Here is a 20,748-nt window from a genome sequence, read left to right as displayed (position 1 = left end):
GCTTAACAGTGATAAACAAGGACAATGAGGTCTGAGGCTGAGGTTCTGTGAGTGCACAGCAGCAGGGGTGGTGGAATGACAGAGTGACAGGGAAGGCTGTGCAGCATTGGAGCTCTGTGTCTGCCCAGGCTCTCTCTTCCTTTTCCTGGTGCTTTCACTCTCACTCTTCACCCTTCTCTTGCAACATCCACTTCCTTTCCTCCCACTCACCCTCCATTCCCTGAGTTATACTTGTCTTTCCTGCCACACCCATTCTTAGAGTAACCTTCCATTTCTTGCACCCAAATCTCTTTTTTCCAACCTTCAGAACTCTCATCATAAATGTGTAACTAACATTCCTACACTGATCACTGGTTTTTCACACTCCAAAGCATGATACACATTAATGGCCTCACATTGGGGGAAGGAGGCAGGCAAAGCATGTATATGAATAGGGCTGGGTCCTCCTGGCCTCAGACAATGTCTAATCTAGAGAAGGAAGAAGACAGAGATGTGTAACTAAAATCCAGGCTGAGGGGGCAAAGGCAAACTCTACAGGACAGAGTTAAAAATACGATGAGTGAGGAACCCAGGTTAATTCTACAAGAGGGTGTCCTGAAGGAAGTGGAAACAATACAGAGGCGGAGTCTCACTTTCTTGTCTCTGAAGTCTCATGTGAGGACTCTATATACAACATGTGGAGAACAGACCCACGGGGATTCAAAGAGGCACATTTACCTGATGATGGGGACAAAGAGGACTGTGGAGAGTGTCAGCCTGCAGGAGCCCCACACTCTGCACACAATCACACTGCTGAATCTGCACCCACTCACAGCCACCTTTCCTTCTGCAGGATGTTTGCCTAGAGGTGCTGCAGCCACCCCAGACACTCGTTGGTCTGTAGCTCTGAAGAAGAGCAGAAAAGATCTTAAAGGTCTTCCCTTCCCTGCTCCATGACCCTCCTGTGTTATATATCTGCCAGGCCTGTCCTCTAGTACTGATTCATGCCAAGGGAAGGGGAAGGTAAGAAAGTGGACAGAGAGAGAAAGCAGATAATTCTTCCAAGATCCTACCTTTGAGCTCCCGACCACTTCCCCTCTCTACGCCTCATTTGTAAATTAAGAAAGTTGGTACTGGCCAGCTCCAACCTGACATGGTATTTTCTGTTTCCTTCCTGTTCTCCATCAGCATATCTTTTTCTCCCAATAAAATAAGACTGTTTCCTAGTTCCTAGAAGCCACTTCTCACCATCTGCTTATCATTCATTTTTGTAACTTGAGCTCTTTCCCCTCCCATTCTTTCCTCTTCTTCCCTACACTTTGCTCACAATTTTTGTCTTGTTCCTCTCCTTTTACTCATTTTTCCCCTCAAAACTTTGGCTTTTCTCTCCCCCTGTCTGGGCTTCACCAAGGTAATCAGACAGACAGGGTTGTCCATGGTGTTGTCACTTTGAGGCTGGCTCTTCTGAGCTTTCCCTCTTCTCCCAGTGGTTCAGTAGGCACTTACATGAAAGAGACAGGAAGTGGGGCTTCTCAACTGTCTGCTCAGCACTTGTGGGAGAGTCCTCAGATGTCTGAGAGACAGTAGGAAAGAGCCACTAACCCCAGACTGACTTACAAAAGGGAATTTAGAATTTCTATAAGGCTTGCAACACAGAAGGAAGAATCTCTCCAGGTAGCACTGAGAGCAGGGTCTGACACTAGTACACCATCAGTAGTTGGTAAGTGACAGAGTGAATGATCTATTGCAAAGAACACTGCCTCCTTATATTTATTTTCTAAATCATTTTTTTATTTTTCAATTACAGTTGGCATACAATATTATGTTAGTTTTAGGTATACTCCCCAGTGATTATATATTATATGATTTACTAAGTGGTCATCCTGATAAATTTTGCACCATCTGCTATCTTACATAGTTATTAGAATAATATTGACAACATTTCCTATGTTGTACTTTATATCATTGTGATTACTCTATAAAAAAAATTTTGTATTTCTTAATCCCTTTACCTTTTACATTCATAACCCCAAATTCCCCTCCCATCTGGCAAACATAAAAATGTTCTCTGTATCTATGAATCTGTTTCTGTTCTGCTTCTTTGTTAATTTTGTTTTTTAGATTCAATTGTTGATAGACGTGTACTTATTTCCATCTTATTGTTCATACTTTTTTTATATTTCCCCCTTCTTCTCCTTTTTCTTTTCTTCTTCTTAAGAAAGACCTTTTAGCATGTCATTAATACTGGTTTGGTGGTGATGAATTTCTTACCTTTTCTTGTCTAGAAAGCTCTTTCTATGTTTTTCAGTTCTAAATTATAGCTTTTCTGGGTAGAGTAATCTTGGTTGCTTTTCATCACTTTGAATATTACTTGCCACTCCCTTCTGATCTGAAATGTTTCTGTTGAGAAATCAGCTTTATGGGAGAAGTCAGTCTTATGGGAGTTCCTGCCAGGTCTGACCAGCAGACCCTGAGATAGATGAATGATTACTCTGACATACGTTTCTATGAAAGAGAGGACTAAGGGACTATCTGGTTAAAGGAACCAGATAGCCCCGTTCTCCTGCCTCCTTCTGCTTTTATTATAGCAACAGTTTGAACTAAAATTAACTACTAGGAGGAGCCAATGGGGTGAAGATACCATAAGTCAGAGTCCTGCCAGGAGGAACAATATGGCAGAGCCACAAAGCCTCGGTTGGCCTCAGATAGCTGGTCCCCCGTGGTCCATCTGCCAGCTCTGTAGGGGATGGTCTCAGAAGAGGAATTATGGCCTCTATCAGGCAGTTCTGCCTGGGAGAAAGCTGTCCTCCCCAATTCTCACACTGTTGACAGACAATTGAGTTCCTCCCCATATGTCTTTAGTTACTTTCAAGCTGGTGCCCAAGCTCTGGAGCTCAGAGGAAGTGAGTCCAAGTAAATCCATGTGTGGGCCCTTTAAGAGGAACTACCTGGAACTCCAGCAGCCCTCTATCTCACTCAACCACAATCCCCACTGATTTTTACCAACAGGAATTATGGGGACTTCTTTTCCAGCCCTGGAATCCTGAGAAGAAGGTCTGGTGTGGGTTGGGAATCATTGTTCCTCAGTATGAGATCTCCACAGTTGAGATAACCCTCCTTGCAATATTCTCAACAACACAGATTTTTTTTAATGACAACATGCTATGCAGAAATAATTATAGAAAAGTGTGTGCTTATACAGCATTGGAGGGGTACTGTCATCTGGTTCAAGAAATATGGAATTCCAGCTAGTGACATCTAACAGAAAGTACAAAAATCCTTTAATCTGAGATGTGAATATTAAACAAGGCCTGACTATATCCTAATGCTGTTCCCCCATTCTCTATTCTGGCATCACTATTGTTTATCCCAGCCTCCACCCTAATAAGGCCTCTTCATTTCACATCTGGTTTATTAAAATAGTTACCTAAGCTAGTATTCTTGCCCACCCTTCACATGCCTGATTAACCTTCCCTCAAATCTTGCTGTTATCTTCCATTCAAAATGTTCAGTGGATCCTTACCACTGATACATGGTTCCCTGGATGAGATTTAAGTCATTTAAAATATCTTATCACTGAAACCGGTTTGGCTCAATGGATAGAGCGTCGGCTTGGTCACTGAAGGGTCCCGGGTTCGATTCTGGTCAAGGGCATGTACCTTGGTTGCGGGCATATCCCCAGTAGGGGGTGTGCAAGAGGCAGCTGATCGATGACTCTCTCTCATTGATGTTTCTAACTCTCTATCTCTCTCCCTTCCTCTCTGTACAAAATCAATAAAATATACATTTTTTAAAAATAATAAATAAATAAATAAATAAATAAAATATCTTATGTCTGTGCCTGTTCCTTCTCCTCACAATCTAAGGATCCTACTAAGGATCAACCCCACACTCAACTTCTTCCACTGACTGTGTAATGCTTGTTCTCGTCTCAGATTGCAGTTGGCACTTATTGCCTTGAAACTTTTTTTATACATCTCCTTGTTCCTGAAGTAGATTAAAGTTATCTGTAGGCAGGAATGATGTCTCAGAGTCTTGGATGGAAGGAGGATCCCTAACAAGACTCAATAGACATTAAGCCCAAAATATATTAATTATTCCATAGTATATTTACATATGTTTAAAATAACTTCCAACAGTAGGTTTTATTCAAGTGAAAACAACTCATTGTAAAATATATATATGTAGTGCAAGGAGGTTTTTTAAAAGAGTATAAAATTCATCTAAAATCTTGGGTTCTCCAATTCTTTTGTTTGTGTATTTGTTTGTTTTGTTAATCCTCACCCAAACATATTTTCCATTGATTTTTTTTTTTTTAGAAAAGAAGAGAGGGGGAGAGACAGAGAGAGAGAAGTATGAATGTGAGAGAGACACATTGATTGGTTGCCTCCTGGCCAGGGATCAAGCCTATAGTGGAAATACATGCCCTTGAATCAAATCTGGAACACATCAGTCCACAAACCAGTGTTCTATCGACTGAGCCAAACTGGCTAAGGCACCAATTCTTTTTAAATGAGAGTATATTCATTACTGAAAGGTCACACATTGTAAAGTCACTCACACACAGGTGTGGTTTACATCTTCCTCAGACACCTTTTCTTCAATGTGGGTGACAGAAAGGAGACCAGTGTGACAGTTGTACTGTGCCTGGCAAAGACACATGTGTGCACAGACTGGATTGACTGAGTTACCACGTCACAGACTGACAGGCCTCTGCCCCAGAAGGAGATCCAGAACAAGAATAATCACCTACCACCATCTGTCTGTAATTTCGGGAGCTACTGGTGCCGCCTTTCATCACTGGCCCCTTATAGTACTGCTTGTTGCAAATGCTTGTGGGAGTAGTGAAATGTGGTAAAAAATAAATAAATAAATAAATAAATAAATAAATAAAGCCACCATCCAGAGATAACCACTTATAATGTTTCAGAGAATTTTTCAAATACTCTGCATGAATACACACACACACAATACAGCACATTTGGGCTCAATCTGGCATGCTATGTAAGAGGCTGTGTGGATCAAAGATACAGGCATGGCTGCTGGAGCCTGATCTGGCTTCAAAATTGGGCCTTTCCAGCCCAGCCAGTGAGGCTCAGTGGTTGAGCATTGACCTATGAGCCAGAAGGTCAGAGGTTCAATTCCTGGTCAGGGCACATGCCCAGGTTATAGGCTCTATCCCCAGTGTGGGACTTGCAGAAAGTAGCTAATCAATGATTCTTTGTCATAATTACTATTTCTATCTCTTTCTCTCCCTCTCTGAAATCAACAAAAATAGTAGAGGCCAGTTTTACAAAGAGATTCGTGCCAAGGCCTTCCTTCCCTTGACTTCCAGCACCAGTTTTCCTCCAGCACCCGGGACCTAGGCCTTCACTCTGGCCTGGCCGGAGTCTGCCGCCTTCACCTTCACTGCGACTCGGGCCAGAGTCTGCTGTCTTCGCTGCAGACTCAGACAGGAATCTGCCATCTTCCATCTTCATCTTTGCTGCAGACTCCAAGTCTACAGTCTTCGTCTTCACTGTGGCTGGAGTGACACTCCTCTAGAACCCTTCATCTCCCTCCCCACCTAGCCACTCTGCCACCGTCTTTGCCCTTATATTTTGCATATTCCCTCCTGATTGGCTGGTGGGCATAGTGGAATGATGGTCAATTTGCATGTTTCTTTTTTATTAGTGTAGATTTTTTTTTTTTTTAAAACTGGGCCCTTCCACTTACAAGCCCTGTAACCTGAACAAAGTGTTCAATGCCTCACAGGGTCTATGGGCCTCAATGAGGTGATATGTATAAAGCATTTCTAATATCATGAGCACACAGAGAAAGAACTGTACAAGTAATAGTTATCAAAATTATACAGTTCACCATCTTACCTTCTAACTTAACATTTTGTTATGACTGTGGTGTCAAATATTATTCAAAGATATTATTTGGATGATTGTATGGTTCTGTAGCCTGCTTTTTATACTTAACACATTATCATGTTTTTAAATATTTTTTTATTAAAATTTTGATGTTGCCGAAACCAGTTTGGCTCAGTGGATAGAGCATCGGCCTGTGGACTGAAGGGTCCCAGGTTCAATTCCGGTCAAGGGCATGTACATTGGTTGCAGGCACATCCCCAGTAGGGGGTGTGCAAGAGGCAACTGATCAATGTTTCTCTCTCATCGATGTTTCTAGCTCTCTATCCCTCTCCCTTCCTCTCTGTAAAAAATCAATAAAATATATTTAAAAAAAAATTTTTTTTTGATGTTTGTATATTAATACTCTGTTTTCTAAATATAACATGATTCATCATTTTCTTCTATTGCTGGAATTTAGGCTGCTTCCTATTTATCACTATCTATATTAATAAAAGAGTAATATGCTAATTAAACCAGACATCCTTCCTAACAAAACCTGGCCCAGGACAAGCTGCCCACCCCTCAGTCCCAGCCACCAGCGCCTATGGCTGCAGCCCAAGAGAGGGTGAGGCTGCCTGCCCTTGGTCTCCTGCAGCTGTGGAAGGCCCAGGGAAGCCAGCCTGGGTCCCAGTGCCTGCAGCTGGCCAGAGTAGGAAATCCTGGGTTCTGGGTGCGGGGCTGAGACAGAGGCAGTTAGGGGCAATCAGACAGACAGAGATGATTAGGGGCGATCAGGCAGGTAGGCAGGCAGGCAGGCGGTTAGGAGACAGAGGTCCTAGGTTGTGAGAATCATGTCCAACTCTATTCAGACATCCTCCAAGGAGTCCCAGATTGGAGAGGATGCAGGCCAAGCTGAAGGACCCCCACCTCCATGCATGAATTTCATGCACCAGGCCTCTAGTTGTAAATAATACTGTGATGACGACATATTTTAAAACTTTGGTCACATCTCTGGTTACTTTCTTAGAAGACATTTCTAACATAGAATCCTATCTAATAAAGAGAGAATATGTTAATTGACCATCACACCCTCACAAAGATGGCAATAAGGAGGGAATGTGCTAATTCACTGCCACTCCCTCAAAGGTGGCAGCACCCACAGCCACAAGATGGCAGCGCCCAGTCCTCTTAGCCCCATGGGGCCAAACGCCTGCCTCCAGAGTATCCCAGTCCCCTCAGCCCTCCAGCCACCTAGGGCTGCTCGAGGCTCAGGTAACCAGGGCGAGCCAAGGCTTGTGCTGCCAGCAGTGGCAGCAGCAGAGGTGTGATGGGAGCATTGCCTCCTGCCCCTGAGGGCACCTGGACTGTGAGAGGGGGCAGGCTGGGCTGAGGGACCTCCCCTCAAGTGCATCAATTTTCATCCACCGGGCCTCTAGTTTCTAAAATAAAAGGGTATAGACAGTTCAATGTTCATATTATCAAACTGCTATTCAGAAATAACTTACAAAGTTCATTCTCATCAGTCCTGTGTGAGAGTGGCCTCTAACTATATCCTTGATAGCATTTTAGTATTATCTCTTTTCTGCTTTAATATTTGAAAAAGGGAAAAGTTTTATTTCATTTAACCTTGATTTTGATCACTAGTGAGACTAAATGTTTATGATTATCTTGTTCATGTGTACATAAATTTCTTCTTTTGAGAATATTCTGTTCATGTTCCCAATTTTTTAGTTTGGTTGATTTTTTTTCAGTTGAGTTGTAAAGAGGTTGTTGTTGTTTTTTTATTTTTTTGTATTAATTGGTAAGTGCTCCTTATATAATAGGAATTTTATTTTTCTTTCACATTTTATTTTTCCAGTTTACTTTAATGGCTTACAGGGTTTTTTTTACTCATTGATTTGGCATGTATTTTTTGAGTGTCTACTATTTGTCAGGCACAGTTGTAGGTGTTGGCAACTCAGTAGAGAGCAGAGCTGATTAAAATCTCTATCCTTGGGGAACTTACATTTCAGTGGAAGCTTCCAGCTGAGAGTGTAATTTTAATGGACAGAACCATCTGGTTCCTGAAATGCCTGTTTTATAGTTTGGTAAGTATTTATAATTATTTAAACATAATTGACCTAGTAATGCCATCTTCCTTTCAGGAAACCATTATCCCCATAGAGGAAGAGAGACTCCCAAACTCATCCTAATCAAGGAGTGCCTCTAAAACCATTTGTACATCCCACTGTTTGGGGTTGGAGAAATGGGAAGTGCAGTGAGGAGGTTGATGAGAATAAAAACTTTGGGATCCTAACTTAGTTAGCTCTGGCTGCTATAGCAAAGTACCATGAATTGGGTGGCTTATAAACTACAGAAATTTACTTATACCATTTTGGAGGCTGAAAGTCCAAGATCAGGGTGCCAGCATAGTCAAATTCTGGTGACAGTATAGTCACCCCTCTTTGGGGCTGCAGACTGTAGGCCTCTCCTTGTATTCTCACATGATGGAAAGAGATGGAGCTAACTCTCTGGAGTCTTCCTAACAAAGAACTAATCCCATTCATGAGGGCTCTACCCAAACTCCAAAGGCCCACCTCCAAACATCATCACATTGGAGATTAGATTTCAACATGTGAATATCAGGGGGACACAAGCATTCCATATCAGGTCCCATAAGTACAAGGGACTGTACAAGGGATGACTTTATGAAATTGCTGATGCAACAAACCCAATTTCACAAGAGAGTCCTTTCTATCCCTCTCTCCTCCTCTCTGTAAAAAATCAATAAAATACTTTTTTGGTTTGTTGTTTTTTTTTTAAAGAATATATGGTCTACCCATACAATGAGATATTATTCAGCTTTTAAAAGGAACAGAATTCTGACACATGCTACAACATGGATAAACATATTCACTCAGTAAATGCCAGATAGTCACAAAAGGACAAATTTTGTATGATTCTACCTATATGAAGTACCTAGAGTGGCCCAATTCATAGAAAGAGAAAGAAGAATGGTGAGTACTCGGGCTTAGGGAGGGGGGTGGGAAGCTGTTGTTTATTGGAGACAGAACTTCATTTTAGGAAGATGAGAAAGTTCTGGGGAGGAAGATGAGAAAGATTGTGGTGATGGTTGCATGTACTTAATGCCTTGAAATGTGGGCTTTTAAAAACTGTGAGTTAAAATGGTGAGAAAAGGACTTAGGAGTAGGGGAATGGAAAGGACTGGGGCGAGGGGAAGGGGGATCCCTTGCATGTCAAACAGAATAGAATCAGCGTGTGGAACGCACCTCCCTCTTTCAAGACGAGGAGGAGACGAGACAGGGGCGTCACACTGAGCCCTGGTGGCCCCCCATCCAGAGGAAACCTGCGGCCGGCGGCGACCCCCTCGTAAGGGTGGGCACTCGGGCAGCCCCTGTGTCCCAGGCCCCAGGCACCCTGGCTCCCGCGGCTCCTGAAGCCCGTTTCCCTCCCTCCCTCCCCGCGCTCTTCCTCCCGCAGCGGCGCGCCCGGGGCGGCCGGAGAGGTGTGGCCGCGGGAATCTGTACGCGCCAGCAGCAGAGCAGGGGCGAGCCGGTCTCTGTGGCGCAATCGGTTAGCGCGTTCGGCTGTTAACCGAAAGGTTGGTGGTTCGAGCCCACCCAGGGACGGAGCCCGTTGGGTTTTCCTGAAATAATCTGGATATGCAAGAGCATTTTTAACTCTGCCTCTGGGAGATGGGAGGGGTTTTTTGTTTGTTTGTTTGTTTGTTTGTTTGTCTTTTTATCCAATCAGAGTACCACGCTGTCAGGTGACTAAGGCAGAGGAAGGGGAGCCAAAGCCACCCTGATCTGCAGGTCGGCCCAAGCCGCGTTACCTCTATTCCTGCAATGCATCCAGGGGAAATCTGCACTCAGGCTCAGAAGTCTGCCCAGGGCTGTTCGCCAACAGCAGTTTCTGTAAAGGAAACAAAACAATTTATCCATGGACAGGTGAGTGATTAAATGCCACTGGTTTCTCTCAGAAAACCTGACACTATGATAGCTATTCAGTATCACCTCATCTGACAAAAGGATTCCGGGAACTGTGCAAGAGGAAGTACCGAGAAGCATGTGGAAATACCGGCACACTAAGAAACTATTTGCTCAATTAAGCTCTGCTTAATTGTGCAACGGACTTGAACCCAGGCAAAAGACTCAACGTTTACTGTAGATCGTGATCAAATTCTACAGGAGACTACACTCCGGCAAAAATAGGTTCCTGTTGAAAAGTGTGCAGGGTTCATTTCAACACTGGTCTCTCAGAAGACACATTTTTCAAGCAGATGATCACATAGACTTTTGCTATACAGATGGAGAACCTCATGTTACTATGATAATGTGATAATAGAATTCATTTCTGGGGAAACTGCAGTCACGTGAAATGGACTGTCTCTGAAATGGACTCATAATGGGTAGAATTTAGAGGCCTAGGAGAAGGAACAGCTATCTCACTGGGCTGTCTCTGAGGAAATGCCTTGGCAAAGGCTGGCTGATAATTGGATAATTAGGAGCCTTGGTTGTCTAGTTAGGAGCCTTGGTCGGTGGGGAAGGGGGGAAGGGGCGGGAGGGGGGGGGGAGATATCATTGGCACTTATCGTGGAATTCCAGGCAGAGTAGCAGGTAGCTCCCAAAATGTTCTGAGATAGGGCCTTTCTGATGCTCCTCAAAATCCCAAATTTTCCACTAACATTTAAGGACTGCTTATAGTGGAAACAAGAGAATGGGAAATCAGGTCATAAAATAATTTACACACTGTTTCAATCAAGTCTAACATTTCAAGATGAAGAAAGGGTAATATTTGCTCCTAAAGAAACTATGGAGACTTGGAAAAGCATGCCCTTTCACTCTGAAGGTGAATAAATGTACACTGGGTTCTAAGTCCCTTGAGAGAAGAGACCATTTTCAGTTATTAATGAAAATTTTAGGTTCCAAAGAACTTCCTTTAAATACAGTTCAAATTCTTGAGTTTAGCACACACAGGGTTACCTGATCCTATTAAAGAGAATAGTTAAGAGGCTATTATATATATATATAATACTAGAGGCCTGGTGCACAAATTCATGCATAAATGGGGTCCCTTGGAATGGCTGGTGATTGAGGCCTATTGGGGGGCAATGGGGGGAAGGACCACAGGAGATTGGCCGGCCAGGCCCCTGATTGGAGGTCTATTGGGAGAGCTGGCCGGCAGAGAGGAGGGACTGTAGGAGATTGGCAGGCGGGGTGAGGTGCCATGGGGAGGTTGGCTCTGGGAGTGCTCTGACCACCAGGGGGTAGCTCCTGCATTGAGCATCTGACCCCTGGTGGTCAATGCACATAGTGACCAGTAGACTAGTCATTCCAGTTGTTCGGTCGTCCTGTCACTTAGGTATATATATATATATATATATATATATATATAGAGAGAGAGAGAGAGAGAGAGAGAGAGAGAGAGAGAGAGAGAGAGAGAGAGAGAGAGAGGGGGGGGAGAGGCCTTTATAGAGAGAGATTTTTTTTTATTATTGAATTCAGAGAGGAAGGGAGAGGGAGAGAGATAGAAACATCAATGATGAGAAAGAATCACTGATCAGCTGCCTCCTGCATGCCAGCCCCCCACCAGAGATTGAGCTGGCAACCTGATCATGTGCCCCTGGCCCTAGTTTGAAGTTCAATGCTCTACCCACAGAGCAAAACCAGGTAGTGAGAGGCCATTATATTTTAAAGGAGCAAAATGAGACTGGGCTATGGTGGGTATAGGAAAGAAGACATGGCTGTAATTGGAGGGAATTAGACAGGACCTGGGACTGAAATGGGATGGACTGTGAGAATGATACCTACATTTAGAGTCTTGGTGACTCATAAACTGGTGGTATCATTGCTTGATATTGGGAATTTGCAGGGGTTCTTTTTAAAAATATATATTTTATTGATTTTTTTACAGAGAGGAAGGGAATGGAGAGAAACATTGATCAGCTGCCTCATGCACACCTCCCACTAGGGATGTGCCTGCAACCAAGGTACATGCCCTTGACTGAAATCAAACCTGGGACCCTTCAGTCTGCAGGCTGACACTCTATCCACTGAGCCAAACCAGGTAGGGCATGCAAGGATCTTAAATAAATCTTGAAAGAGTATCCTACATGTGGCTGATTCTACACCATGGAATTCATGTAGAAATAACCTTTATTTTATTTTTAAAAAAGTTTCTAGTCCCAGAAACAACCTTCATTTAAAAAAGAAAGTTTAGCTCCATTTTAAGGTAAACTTCATTTATTTAAGACTAGAGCCCTAGTGCACAGATTTGTGCACAATGAAAGGAAATTAATTAGAAGTTGGCTGGTGGCATGGGATGGGGCTAGACCAACCAGATACACCCTGGAGCTAACCTCTTCTTCCCCAGCAGTCTCTCCCGGGCTGGTTGCACCTGGGGTGGCACTGGGACTTGAAGGGCATCTGCAGAGTGACCAGAGTCCCTCCAGCAGGTGGGGCCCCTTGGCCTGGCCTGCGGGGCTTGGGCCAAACTTGCAGTCTGACATCCCCCAAGGGGTCCTGGAGTGTGAGAGGACACTCTGCAAAGTTGCTGTCACTTGGCAGCTCCTGCCTTGAGCATCTGCCCCCTGGTGGTCATTGCATGTCATAGCTACCAGCCAAGTGGCCAGTTGGCAGGTCACTTAGGCATACACACACACACACACACACACACACACACACACACACTCTAGGCCCCAGTGCACAAAATTCATGCACGAGGTAGGCCTCACCCAGTTTGCCCCCTCTCACATACTGGGAGCCCTCAGGGGATGTTCTACTGACAGCTTAGGCCCATAGGGGATGGGCCTAAGTCACAGTCTGGCCTCTCTTTGTGGTAGACAACCAGGCTGATAAGGGGAAGGCACCAGCCCCATCACCCCACTGCTGCAGCCACTGCCAGCCACCACAGCCACCAAAGCTTTTTCATCAACACAGACTCCAGTCCCTTCACCATGAAAAAATTACAACTTTCTTTAGGCATTTTCAAGATGGGTCTTTCAAAGCATATCATATTTCTTAATTTTATTTTTTTTATCCTCACCTGAAGATATGATTTTTAGAGAATGTGGAAGAGAAAAGGAAAGACAGAGAGAAACATCAAAGTGAGAGAAACACTTTGATTCGTTGCCTCCTGCATGAGCCCTGACCTGGGCCCCAGCCAGGGAGGAGCCTATAACCTTGGTACATGCCCTTGATCAGAATCGAACACAGACCCTGCGGTCAGCAGGCCAAGGCATTATCCACTGAGCCAAACCAGCTAGGGCAGGATATGACATTCTTAGCATCCAGCAGCAGACCTTCGTTTTGTTTTTTTCTCCAGGAGTGTGGTGGGAAAACCCTAGCGCATCTTTTTGTATTCTTATTACCCAAGTTACTAAGACTATTACCAGTGGCATACAGGGAGTTTAGCCAATGAGCAGTCAGAAAAGGTGTTTCCTCTGTAGTTCACATTAATCGCCCATTGGCTCAGCCCCTGCCCCCTCCAATCGCCGGCTCTGACCCTGCCCAGGCCTAAAGCCTCTGGCTGAGCTTTAGACCTGAGCAGGAACCCCCAACTCCCTCCGATCACTGGGGGTCCGTGGAACCCTATGAAAACCTGAATGGGAAGCTAAGGATCACTTCCCCAGGATGTACAAATTCACAGATGATACTTTCTTTGCAATGTCCAAAGGACTCACAGACCATCCAGAGCAGTGTTCTTGGCCCCTAGATTCTGAAGGCCCAGCTTTGTATTTTACTTATTCAATTTGTATCCTAGTTACTGATAAAGGTTATAAAATGTGTCAAATTCAAAGTGTTTAGATGTGGAAAAATTACTAAACTATAAATTTTAAGGTAACACAAACAACTACCATGTTTCCCCGAAAATAAGACATCCTCCGAAAATAAGACCTACTTAAAGGTTTCCTTCTGAGTGAAATATAAGGCATCCACTCCGAAAATAAGCACCCCCCCCCCCCCCCAGGCTAAACATGAGAGATTTGGTCCACTGATTCTGAAAGAAATGGAGTCACAAGAAATTCACCAGGAAATTCAGGAATTGGATTGTTATGATGATGTTCCAGAAGATGATGACATGATTGTCATTGAATAAATTAGTAAATTCTTGATACTGTAGGATTCACAGTTTGTCTGGTTTGTATTGACAACTACAGTACTACCGTACCGTATACAGGTAATAAATTTCCTTTATTTTCATTTAACAATAAATGTGTACTGTATTCTTCTTCATGGAAAAATAAGACATCCCCTGAAAATAAGACCTAGCACATCTTTGGGAGCAAAAATTAATATAAGACACTGTCTTATTTTCAGGGAAACAGGGTAGAAATGTCTAATACTACTGACAAAGAGAAACAAAACTGATTTATTTTCTCTATTTTCTTTTTTGCTGAGAAATTCTGTAGATATATAAAATTAATAGTTAAGAACTTGAGACAAAAATATCTTCTTGAGATTTTAACTCATAATTCTTGTCACAATCTGGAATGACAGGGTGTAAAGGGCTTTAATACCTTGATCCTTTCAGGGTCACTGCCATAGGATCTGCACCACTGGCAGATATCAATTTGTATTTCATTCCTTGTGAATTATATAATGACACCCAGAAAACTGTCGTGTTTCAGTTAGCTCCTTATAGTATTGTAGGCAGTAGGAGCAGCACCAGGTGTCTGACCCTTGGGGTCAGACTAAACCTGGGTTTATTAATCTTGGTACTTGGGTTCTGGCTAGGAAAGAAGTCAAAGCAAGACCCAAACTATAAAAGAACATTTATTGGGTAAATTACAGAGGTAGAAAAAGTAAATTTTAGAAGAAATGGTCTTAGGAAACAAGTTATAGAGGTAAAGGAAAGGCTTTTGTAGTTTGGGAGTGAGGAAGTTGATGGTAACTTGCCTGGGAAAGGGGGAGAAGGGTAGGGAAGGGAAAGGCACAGGCTAGCTCCTGGGAAGGAGGGAGAGAGCACACTGAGTCCTCTTTCGTAAGGGTTTTAAGGGAGGAGATTTTAGGATAGATTTTAGGGAAAGATTTTAATGGAATACTTAGTCATTTTCCAGGTCTATCCACTTAGGATTGTGGTCTCCATTGATTGACTGGACTCACCAGGGCACTTGCAGGAGGCAACCAATCAACGTGTCTCTCTCACATTGATATTTTCCTCTCACTCTTCCTTCCACTATCTCTAAAAATCAATGGAAAAATATCCTCAGGTGAAGAATTAAAAAGAAAAAAAGAGCCAAATTAAGACTAACTTATTTATTGTATTAAGTCTAGTTTTAATTTAGCCTGTTCTTTGCATGACAGAATAAGAATGGAAATTGACATGAAGAATAAGGCACCAAGAGAACCAAGATGGCGGCCTAGGTAAGCACCTAAGATGCTGTCTCGCACAACAATTTCAAAAACAAACAACAACTAAAACCAGAATGGACTTCATTCAGAAACACAGGAAAGCTGGCGGAGTAGGAAATCTACAACTAGAAAGAAGGAGAGAGACTCACGGATCTGATTGGGACCCGCAAAGTGCTGAGGTAGGGAGAGCTCATGTGCAGAGAGGAAGTGCGGCTGGCAGGAGGGGAGGAATTCCTGATTGCACTGAACCCTTTCTGACTGTACTGAACCCCAACCCCGGCCAAAACCCCGTGGATCCAGGCTCACACAGGTGGAGTCTGGACTGTAGAAAAAGGCACTCAGAGACTCAGAGACTGGGAGACTAGGGGAGCCGGGAGACGCAGCAGGCAGGGTCTACAGTCGCACACGAGTGAGTATGTGCAGAGGTCTGACCACGGAGGTTGCCACGGCCTCTCCATAGTGGAAGGAGTCAGAAGCTTCAAACTACGGAGACCCAACCCAATTCCAGGCGAGCCCCTGGGGCACCCATGCTCTTGCAGGGGAATCTGGGACCGTCAGGCCGAAACTCAGGGGAGTCACGGAAGTCAGAGATCAGGCGGAAACTCAGGCAAGCACACAAGGGCAGGACTGACAGGAAGCCAAGACTGTCAGTTCAGATTCCACCCCATCTAAGCTGAGCACAGAGGCTTTTTGCAAGTCTGATCCTATAAGACTGTCTCCAATACAGAAGGAATCCCAGAGTAGACACAGCTGATACTCACATCCAATGGGCCTGGAGGTCAATTCCTCCCAGGGATACCAACAACAATAAAGACTTAGCTACAACAAGGCTGTACACGCAGTCCACAAAGGGGAGCACCAAGAGTGTCTAGCTCAGATAACTGAGGAGGCTGACCCACTGGGCCATTTAGGACACCAAACACACAAAGCCATCCTACCAACTCTGGGAAGCAGCAAAAATGCCGAGACAAGGAAATAGATCTCAAACGAAAGAGATGTAGGAGAACAAAAGATTGGATATAGAGTTCAAAACCATGGTTATAAGGTTTTTCAAGAATTTCCTAGAAAAGGCCTGTAAATTTATTGAGACTCAACTAGAAATTAAACATAAACTGACTGAAATAAAAAATATTATACACATACCCAACAGCAGACTAGAAGAACACAAGAAACAAGTCAAAGAGCTGGAATACAAAGAGGAAAGGGGCACTCCTCTGCAAAAGCAAGAAAAGAAGAGATCCAGAAAGTTGAAGATAGTGTAAGGAGCCTCTGGGACAACTTCAAGTATAGCAACATCAGAAATATGGAGGTGCCAGAAGAAGACAGAGAGCAAGATACTGAAAACATATTTGAAGAAATAATATCAGAAAACTTCCCCCACCTGGTGAAAGAAATAGACTTACAAGTACATGAAGTGTACAGAACCCCAAACAAGAGGAATCCAAAGAGGAACACACGAAGACACATCATAATTAAAATGCCAAGGGCAAAAGACAAAAAGAGGATCTTACAAGCAGCAAGAGGAAAGCAGTTGGTTACCTATAAGGGAGCACCCATACGTTTCTTCAACAGAAACTATGCAGGCCAGAAGGGAGTAGCAAGAATTATTCAAAGTGATGAATAGCGAGAACCTACAACCAAGATTACTGTATCCAGCAAAGTTATCATTCAGAATTAAAGGACAGATAAAGAGCTTCACAGATAAGAAAAAATTAAAGGAGTTTATCACCACCAAACCAGTATTATATGAAATGCTGAAAGGTATTATTTAAGAAGAGGAAGAAGATCAAGTGAAATTAAAAATCTGAGGAACAGAATAAACTGGTGAATATAATAGAATCAGGGGAAAAGAAGGGAGTGGATTGATAATTATCAGGGGGAAAGAGGTGTGGGGGTGCCGAAAGAGACTGGATTAAAATTGTACACCTATGGATGAGGACAATGGCGGGGGGGTGGGGAGGGGGAGGTAAGGGCAGAGGGTGGGGTGGGAACCGGGTGGAAGGGAGCTATGAGGGGAAAAGGGAGAAACAATTGTAATAATCTGAGCAATAAAGATTTATGAAAAAAAGAATGGTAATTGATTATATAGGCGCCTTAAAATCTGTTTTGTTGGAATCTCATGATTGAGCTTTAATTAGCCTCTCAGGGCAAAGAAACTGAGCCACCTAGTTGCCATCAGATTTTCCTGCAATACCTTTAGACGTGGGTGAATTCCACAAGTTCTTGTGTTGTGGCAGAATGCACAGGAGAATGATTAGCCAGCACTCTGAGGAAGGAAAGTTCAACCGTTATTTCATAGATCTGCTAGCCCAGGGGAATTCCAGATCCAAAGCCTGACCTGAATCATGGGGAGGCTCTGATCTATATATCTCCTCCTGTAGTGGGCCCCTGAGGGTCCCAGCAGCTCTGCCAGAGTCAGCTGTGGCGGGGCCCTGGGATTAGGCTCTGCATCTCCACCCTGGTCAGAGTGGGGAAGTAAGACTACAGGTTTTACCACTGAGCTAGGCTGAAAGCCGCCCCCCCACCCCCATTTTCATTTTCATTCCCGCTCTTGTTCCACGAGCTATTCTTAGCCTTGGGAATTACAAAAGACTCAGGAATTGGGGACAAGGTCAACAACCACTCTAGGTACTTCCTGCTGAAGGGGGGCAACGAAAAAGGGGGTTCAGTACCCCTAGTCTTTACCATCTTCCCCAAGGAGGTCATCAGAGTAGCCAGGGCAAAGAAGTTCTTTTCCTGGAGACACTTGTATAAAGACAGAATAAAACTGTTAGAGAAAAAAAAAAATGGTAATTATCCAGATAGGAGAGGATAAGGAGATTCAGGTCAGTCTGCCGGATCCGCCATCTTCTTGAAGATGATCCACAGGGGATGGTTCATGTCAGAGGTCCCCTTCCACTCTGGTGCTGATTGCCCAGCTGTGGGCTGCTTTTACCTGGGAGTGGTGGATCCAGGTGTTCAGTCCTGCAACTTTGAGAGCTGAGAGGGTAGTTAGTACAACTGGATAAGGTCTCTTCCAGGTTGGCTTAAGGGTGTGTGTTTTTTTCCAATCTTTTGCCAAAACCTGGTCCCCAGGCTTGTGAGAGTGCACAGCTGTTCCTAGAGAGATGGGCAATCAATTAGTAACCCATCTGTGGACTTAAAGGACAGTTTTCCAAAGTCCTTGTAGCTGTTTCTGAATTTCTAAGTTCTCTATTTCCTCCAAATCTCCCTTTGGTGGAATTAAGGGAGGGGAACTGCCATATAGAATTTCAAATGGAGAGAACCCTACCCTAGCTCTCAGGGCACTGTGCACCCACAGGAGCAGAAGTAAGTGGTAACATATCTGTCCAGGGTAAGTTCGTTTCCTGGTATACCTTAGCCATAGCCTGTTTGAAAACCAACTTCATGCATTCTATTTTCCCTGAACTCTGGGGCCTGTAAGCTGCACGTAAGTTCCACTTAATTCTGAAGCCTTAGCTACCTACTGTACTACTTCAGCTGCAAAGGTTGGCCCATTATCTGACCTTATGGTTAATGGCATTCCATACCACAGAACTATGTCCTTCAGTAACGCCTTAGTGACTAATCTCTCCTTCCTCATGCAGGTAGAATATGCCTCAACCCAGCCTGAAAAGATGCAGACAAAAACTAAAAGATGTTTATTTCCTCTACTAGGACCTATTTCTATAAAGCTTACTTCTAGGTCCTCAAAGGGAGCCTGCCCACAGAATTGAATTCTTATCAGTCCTACTGGACCCTGCCTTGCATTGTTCTATGCACTGAGGAGGCAGCACTGAGACTGAGGTGCATAAGAAAGGGAGATGGGAAATTAGACAGTATTTGCTTAAAAAGGCTCCTAGAGCTGTCTTCCCTGAATGGGTAAGTTCATGGTGCTGGAGGACTACTCTATGAGCTAACTGTTCTGGAGCATAGAACCTAAGGTCTGGGAATATATACCAACCTTCCTTCTCGTTGGGCCCCTTCTTTTTCTTGAGGGGTGTATTTCAGAGGTTCAGGTAATCCAGGAGCCTGCATGATCTGTGATGACGCCACCTTAACAGCTAGCCTTGCCGCTGTGACTGTGGGACGGTTCCCTTCTGACACTGAGTCTTTTCCTTTTAGGTGTTCTCTACAATGGATGACTGCTACTTCCTTGGGCTCCCAGACTACTTTTAGTAACTTCAAGATCTCATTCTGATTTTTGATTCCTTTTCCTTCAGCCGTCAGGAGCCCCCTTTCCCTGTATACGGCCACATGGAAATGCAGGCATAGCTCGTAAGTGTAGATGTTGGCGCGCTTATCCTTACTGAGATTTAAGGCTTTGACTAGGCCCAAAGTTCTGCCCTCTGTGCTGACCGTCCTTCAGGCAGAGCCTCTGCCTCTATTATCTCAAAATTTGATACCCCTGCATACCCAACTCATCTTTTTCCTTCATCTAGGAAGCTATTGCTGTTCATGCACAATACTAAGTTCGAATTCTGTAGAGGCCTATCTGTTAGATTTGGCCGGCTGGAGTAAACTTCCTCTAGGACTTCTCTAGACCAGCAGTCGCCAACTGGTATTCCATAGATCATTGTTGATCCATGAGGTCTGAAAGGTTGGCAACCACTGGTTTAAGGAAATCTTTGGAGCAATGGTTGCCAATCGTGGTCTGCAGGCCATTGGTGGTCCATGAGGTCTGAAAGGTTGGCAACTGCTATTCTACGCAATCATGCTCAGGGGTTCCCTCTGCGATGGTTAGGAAAGTGTCAGGATTAGGGATCTTACTGCCTCTAAACTTATTCATGGATTTTCACATAGGAGCCCTCAGTATTGAGTCATCTGAGCATGAGTCAGCCAATGTTGCCTCTTAGCTTCCATTAGGGTGACAACAGCATGAGGCACTTTAACATTTAAGTTCTGTCCCTAAGAGAGCTTGTTTGCCTCTTTGACTAATAAGGCTGTGGCTGCCAGGGCCCTGAGGCAAGGGGGCCACCTGGAGGCAACCGGGTCAGTCTGTTTGGAGAGGTAGGCTACTGGTCTCTGCCAGGGTCCCAATTCCTGGTTGTAGTGATGGCTAGGCACTGGAACGATGGACTTACTCTGCTCAGATAGATCGACTCTATGAAACCAATCCCAAGAGAGGCGTAACTCCTTGTCTGCCTCTGGACTTAGCCAGCCTTATCTCCATAGCCTTGGAGGGAAATCTCTTCCTACAACTTTAGTTTCTAATTGTTGGGCTAGTGACCTGTAGCCTTGCCTTTCATGTTCCCCAAGGCGTTGGTCCCTTGGGAGACCTAGGAGAGCAGCCATCCCTCAAAGAGAGTCCCTGTAAAGTTATTCCTGAGGCTCTCATAGAAGTTGGAAATAAATAAATGATGGTTAGAAGAGTATAGAAGAAGTTGAGGGTGGTCACCCTCTCAGTTTCAGGGACCTTAGGGAGCATACAGAAAAGGTGTTTTAAAAGACAGGAGCCCTAAAGAGATCAGAAGATTCCTGGTGACTTATGTCTGGACCAGCCAGACATAGGCAGCACCTTGAGCCCTGAGGGAACATCTTGTTGGCCTTGTTTAGGAAGATTAGAAACTGCCAGGTAACCCTCATCTTCCAAGCCG

At 44.2% G+C, this 20,748-nt stretch overlaps 1 long non-coding RNA gene and 1 other non-coding gene across 2 annotated transcripts; one reads left to right on the top strand and one right to left on the bottom strand.

The window, feature by feature from the left end:
* Positions 1-2,239: 2,239 nt before the first annotated feature.
* Positions 2,240-14,923, bottom strand: LOC123653083. Its single transcript, XR_006742714.1, has 3 exons — positions 14,581-14,923; positions 2,481-2,484; positions 2,240-2,255 (listed from the first exon to the last, which is right to left on the bottom strand). It is a non-coding gene; the product is annotated as an uncharacterized LOC123653083 (long non-coding RNA).
* On the top strand, positions 9,372-9,445 carry TRNAN-GUU. The gene has a single exon. It is a non-coding gene; the product is annotated as a tRNA-Asn (tRNA).
* Positions 14,924-20,748: the final 5,825 nt, after the last annotated feature.

The sequence above is a fragment of the Pipistrellus kuhlii genome, unplaced genomic scaffold, assembly GCF_014108245.1.
Source record: "Pipistrellus kuhlii isolate mPipKuh1 unplaced genomic scaffold, mPipKuh1.p scaffold_m20_p_3, whole genome shotgun sequence".
NCBI lineage: Eukaryota > Metazoa > Chordata > Mammalia > Chiroptera > Vespertilionidae > Pipistrellus > Pipistrellus kuhlii.
This window is presented reverse-complemented; position numbering and strand designations above follow the sequence as displayed.